Here is a 16,038-nt window from a genome sequence, read left to right on the forward strand (position 1 = left end):
AGGATTTCCTTCGTGCACAGCCAAGCCTGGGTCCCCAACACTCTAACCTGCAGTGCACAACCTTCTGAGTTGTCCTCCGGCGTCGTGGGACTCCCTTTTGTGTCTTCGGGTGAGCTCTGGTTCACTCCTCTTCTAAGTGCCTGTTCCGGTACTTCTGCGGGTGCTGCCTGCTTCTGTGAGGGCTCCCTGACTTGCTGGGTGCCCCCTCTGTCTCCTCATCCAAGTGGCGACATCCTGGTCCCTCCTGGGCCCCAGCAGCATCCAAAAACCCTAACTGCGACCCTTGCAGCTAGCAAGGCTTGTTTGCGGTCTTTCTGCGTGGGAACACCTCTGCAAGCTTCTTCACGACGTGGGACATCCATCCTCCAAAGGGGAAGTTTCTAGCCCTCTTCGTTCTTGCAGAATCCACAGCTTCTACCACCCGGTGGCAGTTTCTTTGCACCCTCAGCTGGCATTTCCTGGGCATCTGCCCACTCTCGACTTTGTCGCGACTCTTGGACTTGGTCCCCTTGTTCCACAGGTACTCTTGTCCGGAAATCCACTTTGGTTGCATTGCTGGTGTTGGTATTCCTTGCAGAATTCCCCTATCACGTCTTCTGTGCTCTCTGGGGAATATAGGGGCACTTTACACCTACTTTTCAGGGTCTTGGGGTGGGCTATTTTTCTAACCTACACTGTTTTCTTACAGCCACAGCGACCCTCTACAAGCTCACATAGGTTTGGGGTCCATTCGTGGTTCGCATTCCACTTTTGGAGTATATGGTTTGTGTTGCCCCTATACCTATGTGCTCCTATTGCAATCTACTGTAACTTTACATTGCTTGCATTACTTCCTTTTGCTATTACTGCATATTTTTGGTATTGTGTACATATATCTTGTGTATATTTGGCATCCTCATACTGAGGGTACTCACTGAGATACTTTTGGCATATTGTCATAAAAATAAAGTACCTTTATTTTTAGTATATCTGTGTATTGTGTTTTCTTATGATATTGTGCATATGACACCAGTGGTATAGTAGGAGCTTTGCATGTCTCCTAGTTCAGCCTAAGCTGCTCTGCTATAGCTACCTTCTATCAGCCTAAGCTGCTAGAAACACCTCTTATACACTAATAAGGGATAACTGGACCTGGTACAGAGTGTAAGTACCCCTTGGTACCCACTACAAGCCAGGCCAGCCTCCTACAAACTTTGAATCCAAATGGGACTTATCACAGGTTGGCAATGCGTGGATAAACCAAAAAGGCACAAAACAAAGTAGAGAGCATCCAAAGTACTGGTAAACTAGCCTTGCGTGGAAAAAGCTTTCACAAGGGTTAACTGGACTTTCTTGCAACATGAGTTTAAGTTGCTCAGGTTTGGGCCTCTGATCACAATTGCAATCTGGAAAGAAGTGCTTCTCAGTTTTTGTTTAAATACTTGCTTTTAGTGAATAAATTACTAAAGCATGCTGTGGTAGCACACTGTCATTTAAAGACAGTACATTTGCAAGAAATGCCCAAATACCTTCCCACTAACTTGCAGCTTTACTGATAAAACTATATAGTGAATTAATCTGTGAAAATTGGGTTACAGAAAACATTTTTATCCTTTGTACATACCAAGTAAAGTGTTCTGATTTGTTATCATCCTATTAAAAAAAAAATGTCCATGACACAGAAGTACAAGAATTGGGTTTGCACAACTACTGAAATATATTTTGAAATGTTTGTACAGCTGACTTAGTTATTTAAATGTTGTGTGTTAGGAAAAACTTGACACACAACAGCTTTCCATTTCACACACATTGTACAGCAGGTCAAAAGGTTCACCTTACAAAATGATGGAACTCTACAGTCAGAAAGAAAATTAATTTTAAGAAGACAAAATGACTTTTGACCTGTCTCTGAGCACAGAGCAAATGTCACAAGACTAGAACAAATTATAAAGGCATTTTTATTGCTCCTCCACTTTCTGACTGAACAGAACACCTTTTCTTGGTCAACTCGGGAGAATGGGTGAGCAGGTCCTAAAAATAAGTGGACCTGATAAAATATAGATTTATCTAGGCCTTATTGCACAGGCGCTCATAATCTAGGCCAGGTAGGGCACAACTGTGAAAATTACACCCAATTCCACTAATATTCACCCAACATCACCTCCAGACACCTATAGACAAAAGTATATTGAGCTGAAAAGGGGCCAGTACTACACAGAAGCACAGATTATAGACTGATTATATATATATATATATATATATATATATATATATATATATATATATATATATTAGTTGTACAGATAGATATACAGATAGACAAGTATATCTCACTACCACACTCCATACCCAGGAAAAAAGTGCAGTCCCACTTATATTATCTTTCAACTGAGAGGCCTGGAGGAAGGAGATAAAAAGGAAATTAGCAAGGAATGAAGCTTTGTTGGCCAGTTGACCATCTCATAGCCAGGTCCCCTCAGTTGTTGATGCTGTGGTTTGCAAAGAAGCACAGAAGATGGCAGTGCTACACCAGTCAAATTACTCAAGTTACGATCAGCACCTAGGTAAAAGAAGGGATTCACCACTCTTCTTTATTTACTTTATTTTTTAAGACATCCAACCCAGTTACAAAATGCCTGACTTAAAACACCAATTTCATAATTGCATACTTATACTGCTAGCGCATGAAGCAATTACATCACATTCCCAAACATCCTCTACCACTCAGTGCCCACATCTTGGACCCCAGTGGCTCTTCTCATTCTTTCCTAAACAGCATTGGTATCCATTGTCTCAAAGAAACTGTATCCTGTTTGAGAGAACCTCTTTAGCCCGACAGTTCTCATGGCATACTTCCAGTCCTGTTTTCTTACCAGGACCATTTTGTTTTAACCATTCTTCCGCAGCTGGAGTCTGTGTAGAATACCAGTTTTTCAATCAAAGAGATCGAGCAACCGCTGTAGCAATAAAGACTAATTTTACCCATCTGGTAGAGAGTTGTACCTCTGGATCATAGCCCAAGACCAGAAGCAAGGTGCTAGGGACTATTTCGATCAGTAAAATTGTATGAGCAGGATGGCCAGGGTTAATCCGAGACCAGGCTTGCAGGATACGGTAAAGTAACCATTTGGTGAAAAATAGCATTCGGTGCCAGTTTGCTCCTTTTCATGCCTCAAAATGTAATCGATTCACTTTCCCCCAGCTGTCCTTGGATAGTATCAACCCTTTGTCCTTTTCCCATTTCCTAGCAGCTTTAACCCAGAAATTGGACCTTTTCTCTTCCCCGAGTAGACTTCGCCATTCACCCACTCATCTGTTCAACTCTTTCACTATCATCTGAGTATCTTGAATCTGGTCTATGTCTAGATCATCAAAACTATAGAGCAGGTGCTTATAATACCCCACCAGCAGAAAATCATTCTGAACTGCTTCCCCTATGTTTGAACGTGTTTACCATCTACTACCAACTAGGAAGTCTCCAATTTTCTTGAATCCTGCGTTTTCCCACTTCCTGGCTGTCTCCGGATTAAGCTTGGCCCCTGACCTCATTACAAACTGGGAGAGCGGGTTAAAGTAGTTCACAAAAGGGACTGTGTATCTTCAAAGAAAATAAGACCTTTTTTTGAAGAACCACTTAAGAGTCTTGTAACAAACTTTTTGGGGGGATTTCACCAATAATGTAGGATCTGGCGTCTCATATTCCTTACAGATTAGTTCAAGAAGGTCCTGCGGAAAAGGGCTATCCAGAGAAGATACAGCTTTAAAATTTGACTTGTATTGAGCAAAAGTCACATAACAGTAATCGCACAGATTGAGAGAAGGGCGACTTAGCTCTGCCCAATCTGATGATAACGTGCTCAATGCAAAACATGCAGTTTTATAGTGCGAAATAAATGAGCTAAATAGTGAGTCAACTCTCTTGAAGAATGAGGAGTTTAAAACACAAGTAATGGCTGAAAATAGGAAGACTAACAGCGGCCAGAATCTGGATAGAATCTCAAACAGTGTATCCCATACCACTAAGTCAAAAGCTTTTTCTGCATCTAGTAAAAAGATGATGGCAGGGATTTTATTAATAGCAAAGCAGTCCAGCGCCTAAACCAAAAAATGTGTGTTAGTTGAGAGCTGCACCCTGATATGAACCCGTTTAAGTCTGGATGTACTAAAGTGGGTACAATTGCATTAAATCGAGAGGCCAAAAGTTTCATAATGATTTTATAAACCGTGTTTAGTAGTGTGGTTTGGCGATACGCGTTCAGATCCTCTTTATCTTTTTTTGGGAAGATGACTACATTTTCTAGACGTTAGGAGTTAGGAATCATCCCGCCCTCCAATATATTATTAATGAGTCCCAGAAGGTAATCTGCTAAGACATCAACAAACTTTTTAAAGAATTCTGCTGGGAGTCCGTTGGGTCCACAAGCTTTCCTATTCAGTAGATTTTTCATCACTTATACTAATTCTGGCTTAGTGAAAGGTTGGGAGAGGGTGCCACCCTTTCTTCTTGATAATGAGGGGATACTTAATTTCCCAAAAGAAAATCCTTAATGGTCGTACAGTCAATATTGTGAGTTTGGGAATAGATTTGCCTATAGTGTTCTAACATCAACTCTTCCACTGCACTAGCCTTGGTGTATCTTTCCCCCGTAATCACGCATTTTAAAGCATGAATCGTATTGCGTGATGCTTGATCTCGTGTTTGCCAGGCCAAAAATCTGCCAGTGAAGTTACTCTCCTGAAACATTTTGCTTGTGGCACTGGTACACTCTTTCAGCCTTTTCCGTATATCTAGCAGACGGTGCCTGTTTAGCGAGATCCAATACTTTCTTATTGTTCTCCGTGGGGGCCCAAAGATAATTATCCAACCTACACTGAACTGCGTCTTCCATCACCCTGTTTTGCAGTTTAAAATGTCACCTGTCTGCTACCATCTTTGAAATTATAATGCCTCTTATATAGGCTTTTAAAGAGTCCCACACTGTATTAAGGGTAGTGGAGTCTCTATTTCTATTCAGAAAGTCCTTTATTTCGACTCTGCAAACCTAGACCCAGCCTTCCTCTTGGAGCAGCTGCTGATTAAAAAAAAAAAAAAGAAAAAAAATAAGGAAAAACCTTTTGGGTTGCAGCAAGCCCCGGTCCAAGGAGAGTAGTTTATCCAAGATAAGGATTGCATTACCCGAAAGGCTGGTATGCAACACTTGCTGACTCTGGAAGTGAAGCGTTTTGGACACAGAAAGTCGATACAGGACGCGCTTTTAAAACGACCTGAGAAACATGTGTTCTCTCTCTTGTTTGGAGCTGATGATCTCTAAGGGTCCCCCTAGCGACCGCATTCTTTCATAGTCCTTGAACACCTTTGCCATTCTTGTTTTATGTTGCTTCTTCCCTTTCACTGACGAATCGCTATACGGGTATTGGAGAAAGTTGAAATCCCCACCTATAATGATTTTACCTGCAAGGTGTAGGAGGGATTGAAAGAGCTCGCCATACGGTCCGGGATCATCTACTAGAGGAGTGTACAGGGTCACAAAGGTAAGCTTTTCTGTTAATAGTCTGCAATTCACCCAACACCAATGCCCATTTTTATCACTCAAAATCGAGGACTCGAGCCCCAAGTTTTGTAGCTAGGAAGACCACTGTACCCCTATGAGCAGCTTGAGCCGCTGCAACCCCCTTGTAGTCAACCCAGTTTTTAAACATAGCGAAGCTCTCCATTTTGCTGGCCGGGATATGGGTTTCCGGTAATAAAATTACAGAGGGGTTCAATGTTTTAACCCATTCTTCAATGGCGCCCTTTTTTCTCCTATTGTTTAGTCATTAACATTCCAGGAAACAATTTTCAAAGTGACGTTTAACCCTACCATTGGGTCATTTTAACAGCCGGACAAATTGTGCACCAATTGGGCCTGCCCTTTGATGTGCCCTGTTTTAAAGGTTCAGTAACTGCCTTGGTAACCTTCTGTTGCTTCAACTGAGTCCTGCGCCCTATGCTGTCATGTGTCCCATCTTGCTCGTCTATCATACTCCACCTATGTCTACCTAATTGGATACTTTTATTCTGAGTTGGAGTTACCTCCACTTCCCAAACCCGCCACCCACCCTCCCCTTCTACCAGCTCCCCCCCCCCCCTTACGTGGCCAACACCTGGAGCCCTCCTGCCTGGGCAATCCAGGACCACCAGCCACCCCACTCTGCTCTCTCCCAATTAGGTGCTCCGACATGGGACCTTGGTCAGCAGAAGCAGCGCAGAGTTTTGACAACATATAATGACAAGGTGCACTGTTTTCTGTATAATAAATCAAACATTATAGTGAAACTCATCCCACTGATTTACTACCATTTTCAACCCCCTTCCCCCACCCGCCAATCCCCCTTCCGTATTGAGTACAGAAGAGCTTCAGCTGCATCTACTTTGTGGACTGTGTTTGACCGGCCCTTAAAAAAACCTTTTAGTTTTGATTGTTTAACAAGCCCAGCCGGTGCTCCTGCTTTTTGGAATGGCGGAATAATTTCCTTCAGTTCCCTCCTTCTTCGTGCAGCGGCAGTAGACATGTCTGAAAAGATTTTAAAGGTGTAGTCGCCGGGGATCTGATGTACTTTGCTCTTGATTGCCTGATGCAGAATACTTTCTTTGATGAAAAAATCACCGAAGTTCACCAGTATTGTTCGGGGGTATTTAGCATTAAGTGGTTGACCTGCCGGTACTTGATGAGCACGCATAATGGAGAGAACGTAATGACTGCTCACCGGTTCTGGGAGTACATGCTGTTCAATGAGATCTGTAATCAAATCTGTAATAGTCTGCCCATTTTCGCGCCCTACTGGCAATCCCTGTGAATCTTAAATCGTATCTATGTGAGTGGTTCTCCACATCGTCCATCCGGATCTGCAATTCCGGCAGATCTAATTGACATTTGGAGATTGTTGGCACCAGATGCACTCGACCATCTTCCAAATCTGAGACTCGATGTTCTGTCACCATGACACAGGAGTTAAGTTGCTGGATATTGGTACTTATCGAGTTTAACTGAGTCTCTATTTTATGATTCGCTTCTTTTTGTGAAATTTTCAGGGACTTGAGCTCATTTAATATTTGAAGAAGCAGGGGTTCCAAAGGAATGCTATCTCCTCCTTCAAATCTCTCCTCCTGTAGCTGTGAATCTGCCTGTTGTCTGTCTTGTCCCTGCTGACCGGTCCTGGTTTCCATGTGGCCCATAGGGGGGCTAGTTACAAACTCCTCCCTGGCGATATGTACGTCTGAACTGTGCGCTGGACAGATTCACCACTTTTCCTTGCCTCTTACACCATCATGTGAAAACCCAGATTTCACACTGGGGCTGAAGAGATGCGGATTTTAAAACTGGAGGGATCACAAGAGTGACACCTTTTTTAACAATATATTGTTAAATATATGTATACTGTGCTCCCTTTTTAACAAAGTGGAAATTAAATCAGTTTAAGACATTAAAAGGGAGTACAGATTACCTAAAATGGAGAAATTCAATTATAAGCAGTTGTATCCTAGGTATTACATCTCTTAAACAAGTTCAACACCACCAGAGACCTCAGTATTTGAGAACTACTTGCCAAGAGACATGGGGCATAGCTACATCTCCTGCATAGACAAAACGTTCTTAACAGCGATCACTGCCACAAAATCCCCTGGGATCATAAGACATTACGTTTGGCCAGGAGTTTACAAAGATTGAATGTAATACAATGCACAAAGAACATATGGGACTATTAAGTGTATGAGGGGTAGAAAACCCTACTTCAAAATTGAACTGTACGGGTACCACACCCCTGAGAAAATAAATGATTGGGATAGCTTTGAATATTAGACAAAGGGGTTTGTGAAGCCACAAGCTCCTTAGTACACTTGCTGTGGCTCTGTCGTATAGTACAAAAAATTCCAAGAGGACAATCTACAATCTGTTTGAATACCCTTACATTCAGTTACCTAAAACATCCAGTATTTGGCCGCCGGGCATTTTTGACACCTGTCATTGCTTTCCCAGATCCACTAGAGGTACGCAATTTGTAGGCTGTGGTCTCATTTTATGATCTTGTTATTACAATATTATCAAAGATACTCGGAGTCCTGTATATACATCTAATAAGATTTAGACGTTAACCATTGTTGATGCTGCGAAGGGGTGTGGAATTTATTAAAATGTCTACCTTTCCATGGGACAGGTTGCTTCAAAAACTTATTTGTCTGATTAAAAAAATAATCTTATTGTCCCTTTGGTGCCATGTAGTGTGGCGACCCATCATGATAGGAATCTCATTTTAGAGCTCTGATAATAATAGCCTCTCTGATTATGCCAGGGCTCATACTATAGCAGGGCTTGAATATTAACAATTTCTTTAATTTGTCACCTTTTTGCAAATCAACATATTGGGGCGCGAGGAAACCGTATGCAATACTTCAAGGTTGGAATGCCTCTTATAGTCTTTGCAAACCTATTAACTTCCATGTTTTAAGGGTTTTCCCCAGCTTTTCTCTACTTATTTCCTACACTGAGAAAGGTTGGAAAGTACTCCTGGCTAGCGTCAAAAGTAAAACTTCTTCTGTGGTTGGGGAAAAAAGTGGTTAACGGGAAAGTGAACTGGTAAATGCTCAACAGATTTTCATATTAGCAAATCTACACTTGCATATTTTCTCGTGCTAAAATATAGTTCATAAATAAATTCTATGCCTACGATTTCCTGGTCTACTTCGGTAAATTCTTGTAAATTCATGAAATACACAAATCTGCACTAATGCAAAGACATACTATGGGTGCACTTTTGTGACTAAGAATTGGGACCCTTCATTAGGTCTGGTGTTCTCTATCCGTCTATCGGCTAGCTATACTGACTGATCCAAATTGCAGAACTCGCTCCTACTCAGTTCCTGGATACACTGACATGTTCCATGCTCTAGAAATGCATGTTACTCTACATGTCGATAATCACAACCTGCTCTTTCACAAGGAGCATACCGGCACACAAGTAGTTTTGTTCAGTGGCAGGAACTTACTGTGGCAATGTGTGCTTATTGCAACCAAAAAATATTTTTGCTTTGTTACACTGGTGGGGGCCCAGCAGTTCCCACAACAATTAAGTTTTACAAAAGGCATGTCAAAAGCAGATACACATTGACAAAACCAAAAGACTGATCACCAATGTTTGACCAACTGGCGTTGCCAATGCTTGTTCATATTCATGTTTATCATAGTCTTGATGAAACTGGTTACAATTACTTTCCATTATATTTTGCATGAATAAACACATTTTACTAAATGATGCTTCAAATAAATGTTACCTACATTTCAAAGTAATTTAGTAAAATGTTTTTCCCTAGTTGCTTTTTTTTTAAATATTTTATTTTGAAAGTAAAAAATAAACAATCTTGCATTCAAGCTTCTGCAACATTTTGCATTTAATCAGAGAATTCTGGGAGCATTATAGGTAGCCTCATATTTTACACTTTTTTTTTTTTACTGGAACCACTGTTAGTAGTGCAAGTCCGAGCTTACGATATTTATTTAGAACGCTCACTCTAATAATAAAGGCTTTGCATTATTGAACCTTAAATACAATTTTATATAGCATTAACATACAGACATATATTTCAACTGCAGACATTTCCTTTAATGCAGTACTGTAAATTGGCAGCCAAAGGGTTTGTGCTGCAGGAGATTGGACCTACTTATCCAAAGGACAAAAGAATCTTAAAAACCTGTTCCCCTTGACCCCAAACAAAATGTCCTGTTCGTCAGGCAATAGGAATTCCACATCCCTGCTGTGTTTCAGTGGTTCAATAGTCTATTCCATAATTCTCAGGACACAAGACAGATACAAACACTTTTTATATTATGAAGGGACAATGTTTATCAAATACTTTTACTATGTAAACAAAATACAAAAAATAATACATTATATCAAATTCTGACTGGCGTAATACAGTTGTAGGTATCGCTATACATTTTATTGTATATTATTCCAAAGGGATACCTCCACTTTGGGCTTGGGCATCATAAACTAAATATCTTTTTAGTTACTCTCAATCTTGGGCATTTTCCTTTATTTTCGTATGCTGATTATCAATCTTTATACACTTACATCACAATCCATCCATATACATATTTGTGAAATACCATGCAAAGGTTTATAAATTAAACCCAAAAAAGTAGCAGGAAAAAAGATTATGTAATCTTCTGAAAAACTATTATCATAAAATTTTACAATCATAATTATTATTATTTTGATTGTGGGTGCTTTCACCCCTATTCTAGAGCTGACAACAGTAATCTTCTAAGAAACCTAATTCGGTTACCCAACACATTTTGCAATATGATATGCAGCCCAATATTTTTGTCAGTGCCCATCTAACATTGCGGCCAAATAATACTCTAAAAATGCTGTCAGTCTAGTCCTAGCACCGGAAGTGGGGATAACAGCAGGGACAACTCAGATGTTTTGAGTTTTCCCATCAATAGCAATATTTATGGAAGATGTGGAACATTAGGTTTCCTTCTGCTGATCTGGAGACTGAGCCATGTAAGATCAAGTACATTTTCATAAAGAGGTGAGCTCAAAGGGAACTCTCATATCCCTGCATTAGTGTTTATTAATTGCAATGAGTTCCTTTTCTTAAATTTCTTTTATGAACACCCAAACAAACGTTTTGGCGGAAACCCAATAAAAGGCTCAAAGTTAAACTACTCGTTCCACAATATTGACATTTTGATTTATCTACAATTTGTCGAGTGATTAGAATGTAACCATAATACTACAGTGAATATCTCAATAACATAAAAAACATCTAATTTTATTTTGTTTACTTTGTTTTAATTTGTCAGGGCTTGTAACTGCAAAACAGGAGGATCTTTGCAAGAGGCTGTCAAATAAAATCTACACCAAAAAGACCTTTGTGGTCACGCTTCAAAAATTGATTGGTCCCTTTAACAAGCATGAAGTAATTTATAGCAATATGACGTTTAGAGAACAAGATCCTTAGAGAGGTATACACTTTTAGAAAAATTACAGGCATTCGACCTATGCTTATAATTCAGGCTAACATTAGAAGGTTCCTATGTAAGGAACTCCTGCAGCTTCCCTCAAAGAAGATTCCACAAAAATATCCACCACACCAGGAAATGTACCAACCTACAATAGCAAACAGCACTGCCTTGTCAGCACAATAACCAATGCAAGATTCTCAAGCAAGAACAGAATTCACATTACTGTCCTTCTATTGTAATCTAAACCACTCCTCTTCACAGAAATGTGGCTAGGTGATGGGTGGCCTTTTGATCTTCTAGGAGGCCATCCATAAAGGATGCTAAAATCCTGACAATCCACAAAGCAAGAAAAAGAAGGAAGAAATATCTATGGTTTACAAAAATGCAATACAAATGGCCATCCACCTAGACGGCAAAATGCCGAAGTGTGAGTCCTTACTAATGCATTGTTGATCCGCTACAAATTGCTTGGTCTTCTTACTGCTCGTTTACTTATCACATCATTTCACAACAGTGCATTTTTAGACACCCTCCTGGATTCCCTCTCCAGTATTATCCTGGACCATTAAAAAATTCTATGCATCTTGGGTGACCTCACTTCCTGATCTGACTAGCTGGACATGCATCACACCTCATAGCTAACATAGAAAAGTTTGATATCCACCAACTAGTCTTGAGACTAACTCATACTGCAAGCCACACTCCCATTAGAATCGGAGACCCTAGGGGAATAATACCTCCACCACCGGACACTATATTCATGTTGTCAACTTTGATCTCAACCTTCCCCAATGCCCCAATACCCACCGACTTCCTATACAAATACATAGTAAACCAGACTGATCTAGGACCCAGTTCTGGTTTAAGTGTCTGCTAAATAACCACTGGAACCTGTCAATTCCACCAATGTCACAAAAGTGATTCCCCTCAAAGCATCAAAAAACAGACACCACGATCAGATGGTCTTCTACATCTCACAACACTAATGCAAAAATAATTACAAAGGAAAGTACATAAAACAAAGCAACAAACCAAGAAAACAAGTGATATTACTGCTTACGGCAAATTTCAAATGCCCCTACCCAACAGAAAAGCTCTTCAAAATAATTCAGAGGTCCATAACAAAGATAGTAACGCAAACCATGAGAACTATCAACAAGAGTTTTGCAGCTTGCGGCTATCTACTTTATTGAAAATGCAAACCTGTAATCGCATTTCCAGTCAATAACAATCAACATTTACTTCAAGCATGCTTCAAACCTTAAAACTACTTGACGTAAACTCTTCATGTTTACAATATCCTCCGTAATAGACAATGCTGAACTGATAAAGTTTATCTGTATCACTAGACCTCAAACTGACCTATGACCCCTAACATTTTAAAAAACAGCCTCCTGGCATGGCGTTCTCGGTCCGGGCAGTGCCGTTAATAATTCATCTCTCTCAACCAGAGAATTCTTGAATTAAACTAGCATTGGGAAATCCAATAGGTCTCGCCTATTCAGCTGTGCAACTTGGCTGAAAGTTAACAAAAACAACAACAAAAAATGCTTTTGTGGTCTGGTCTGTCATTTTATGGTATGGCCTGGCCTGTCATGGTATGGGTATGGCCTTGCATGGCGTGGCATGGAGTAGCTTGGCCTAGCGTGTAACACCACACTGTCAGGCCAGGCTACACCACACCATTGGGTTAGGCTAGAGCACCAAGCCATGCCACACCACAAGACCATGGGGTAGTGGTGGAGAATGGGGTGCACTTAAGTACAATCAATGACAGTTTGTGTTGAAGTTAGCCCAAAGTAGAATAGAGCACGGTGCTGGGCAGTGATGTAAACTCCACTACCCAAAAGCATAAAACAGTGTTCACAAAAGACACTATGCATATATTTCTAAATACCCCACAGCACTCCAAATAGTTCATAATCAACAAGTCATCCAGAAACGTTTGTATGTAGTAGGTTCCATTTATTTGTAGATATGGACATCAATGTAGCAAGAGGAGTATGGTTCCACAATCACAGCCAACACGTGTTTCGTCACAACAGGTGACTTTTTCAAGGCTGTGAAATACACAGAAATAGGTTTGCTAAATCTAATATGCAGATGTTGAGGATGATAGCATATAGATCCCAAGTGAGGAAAAATTGTAAAAAAGTGTGTCTCCATCCAAGCAAGGGTGCAGATGGTAAAACACCCTTATACCCAAACAAAGGGAACCAAGTGATTTTAATGCACGCGAAACAATTAGTAGAAGGAAGTGATAACTATGATAAGTATGCAAAAAGCAAATATTTTTTGTGCGTGCCAAACACCACACGAGGCCAGACCACACCACACGGCCACAACAAACCACCAGGCCATACCATACCATCCTTGCAGCCATGGAAAGTCTTCTAGACTCTCAGTTTCAAACCCAACACCTACAACAAACAACTTTCATTTTTGGAGTACAACATGCAAATGCATCTTACTAAAATAAAGATGCATCGTAAGGATTGCAGAAAGACCTAGGTAAGGAGTCCTGAGATTTTTCTGGGTAAATAGTATTATTTGTTCAAAAGTGTTTATTTCAGCTACTTGTGTCTGTTGTGCTGTGGACTCTGTGTTTCAGGCAGCCTGGCCTCTTTAAAAGTGGTGTTCCTTTAAAAATCGCTTTTGCTGTGACTGTGTGAATTGCCTTGCTAGTTTGTGGCACATAACTTCCCCCCCTTTTTTTTCTTCTAAGTAAAAAGGCTACATACATCTTGCAGAGTGTGTTTTTAGGAGACTGTTTTAATCTGTTTCTGTGATTTAAATTGTGCTTAAAAACTGTCTGCCCCCCTGTTATTTTGCCTTTAAAAAAGCCCGATCTCAGTGTGCGCGCCCAGCAGTTTTCCAGTGTTTGTTTCTTAAACAATCTCTCCCTTACCTGGAAAGTAGAGACTGCTAGCTTGGAAGTGTGGATTCAGCCTGTCTGTATCCAAGGAGATTCTGAATAGAGCAGCAGTTGCCTTGCTCCCTGACCACAGGGACTGGACTTCAGTTAACTTGCTCCTTTAATAAGTTCCTATTTGTTGTTGCATATGTTGTTGTGATAGGTTGTTGGGAGATAGTCTTTCCATTGGTTGCTGGCTCCAGGGCTGGGGTTAAGATTGGTGGATAGGGCTGAGATTCTGATTGGCTGTTGGTTCTAGGGCTGTGATTGGTGGATAGGGCTGAAAATCTGATTGGCTGTTGGTTCTAGGGCTGTGATTGGTGGATAGGTCTGAGATTCTGATTGGCTGTTGGCTCTAGGGCTGTGATTGGTGGATAGGGCTGAGATTCTGATTGGCTGTTGGTTCTAGGGCTGTGGTTGGTAGATGGGGCTGAGAATCTGATTGGCTGTTGGTTCTAGGGCTGTGATTGGTGGATAGGGCTGGGAATCTGATTGGTTGCTGGTTTTAGGGCTGGGGCTGTGATTGGTGGTCAGGAATAGGGCTATGATTGGATGATTAGGGCTGGGTCTCCCATTAGTTGTTTAAATCAGGGCTTGAAATTGGATTGGCTAAGGTTAGGACCAGCTTCTTATTGGCCAGTAGGGCTATTAACGGCTAGGACTCAGGGCGTCTCAGCAAAGGGCGGAGAGGACAAGGGCAGCTGCCTGTTTGGGCCTGTTCAGGACAAGTAGGGACTAGGGCCAGAAATGCTGCCCAATTCTCAATTGACCAGGAATGGTTCCAGCCCCTACACATCCCTCAACATGCAAACACATATTGTACAAAGGTATCCAACTCCTGCATCACAAACTGACCACAGACAGATTGCATTGTCCCATCACCCAACAGAATACCCTTTATACAACACATATCCCCCACAACTACATCAGTCAAACACCTGCATTCTCACAGCAAACACTACTCTGTCCACTCCCACTAACACAACCTGCCATCACCCACACAATACAAAACTACAGTATACATTTCTCTCAGTCTCATCCTTCCAGATACACACACTCTGCTCATACTAACCAACACTATCCGCTGTTTGCTCAACACAGACCATCTGTCATCATAACAATACCCAAACCCTGCCTTCAAACACACCATCTACAAACACTCTTCCCCTCTTTTCACCAATTACACACAACCATACAATCCCCACATTTCACTCCACCACACATTACCTCTTCCAGTCATCACAACTAACACAAACTCCCCTGACACACATCCATCACCTCTTACACACTTCGTACATTCATCTCCAAAACACATCAATACCCCATCTAACACTCAAATTCCACTTACCAGCACTAACTCACATACAAATCCCTCATCAAAAACAACTACACCAATATCCCCTCTCACTATTCCACAAAAACAATACAGACCAAAAACATCAGCACATCAAATCAACACAAACTTACATTACACTTATCGTCATACCCACTCCCACCCTCAGGACTACACAAAGAATACAAATTCCATCCTGTCTCCACCCCTACTTTCTCACTCTTCACAAACACCTACCACAAGCACCCCAACCCAGCAACTTTCATTCACTCGCCTCTCCTCCATTGCACAATTTAGAGCCTTACATCATGATCCACATGCTCCTCCACCACCCCTAACCCATACTCCATCCACACTAAACAAATGCAAACAAAATAAAAAACATGCCACTCACAGCAACCTTGCATCCCCTTGTCTATTACATAATAAGACTACCATACAAAAAACAGTAAACTCTTCAACGCTCTCTCAGCCACCAAGTCCACGACCCACACACACAGACCCAATAAAATGCCTCCTTAACCTGCTGGAAGAGGAACACTATATTGAAAAGCAAGACTATTGTGAGCCTCAAACAGTTATCACAACTAGCAACACTCCTGCTTCAAGCTCACATTATACTACTTACCCTTCTCCTAAACAAAACAACGCTACCACTAACACTCCTTTTCTAAACTGCCAGCTCATAAATGCTCAATCACTCTAAAAAAACAAGCACCACAGCTACGACCTGCTCACAGACAATAACTGGTCTCCCTTTAGTTGTTCCTGGACTTCCAAGAGCCATCTACGAAATGACA

General features: G+C 41.2%; 1 protein-coding gene across 11 annotated transcripts in view; it reads right to left on the bottom strand.

The window, feature by feature from the left end:
• KMT2C (lysine methyltransferase 2C) overlaps positions 1 to 16,038 on the bottom strand; it is a 1,516,687-nt gene that overhangs the window by 1,273,673 nt on the left and 226,976 nt on the right. The gene's annotated exons all lie outside the window — the stretch shown is intronic.

This window comes from Pleurodeles waltl, chromosome 10 (genome assembly GCF_031143425.1).
Source record: "Pleurodeles waltl isolate 20211129_DDA chromosome 10, aPleWal1.hap1.20221129, whole genome shotgun sequence".
Classification (NCBI taxonomy): domain Eukaryota; kingdom Metazoa; phylum Chordata; class Amphibia; order Caudata; family Salamandridae; genus Pleurodeles; species Pleurodeles waltl.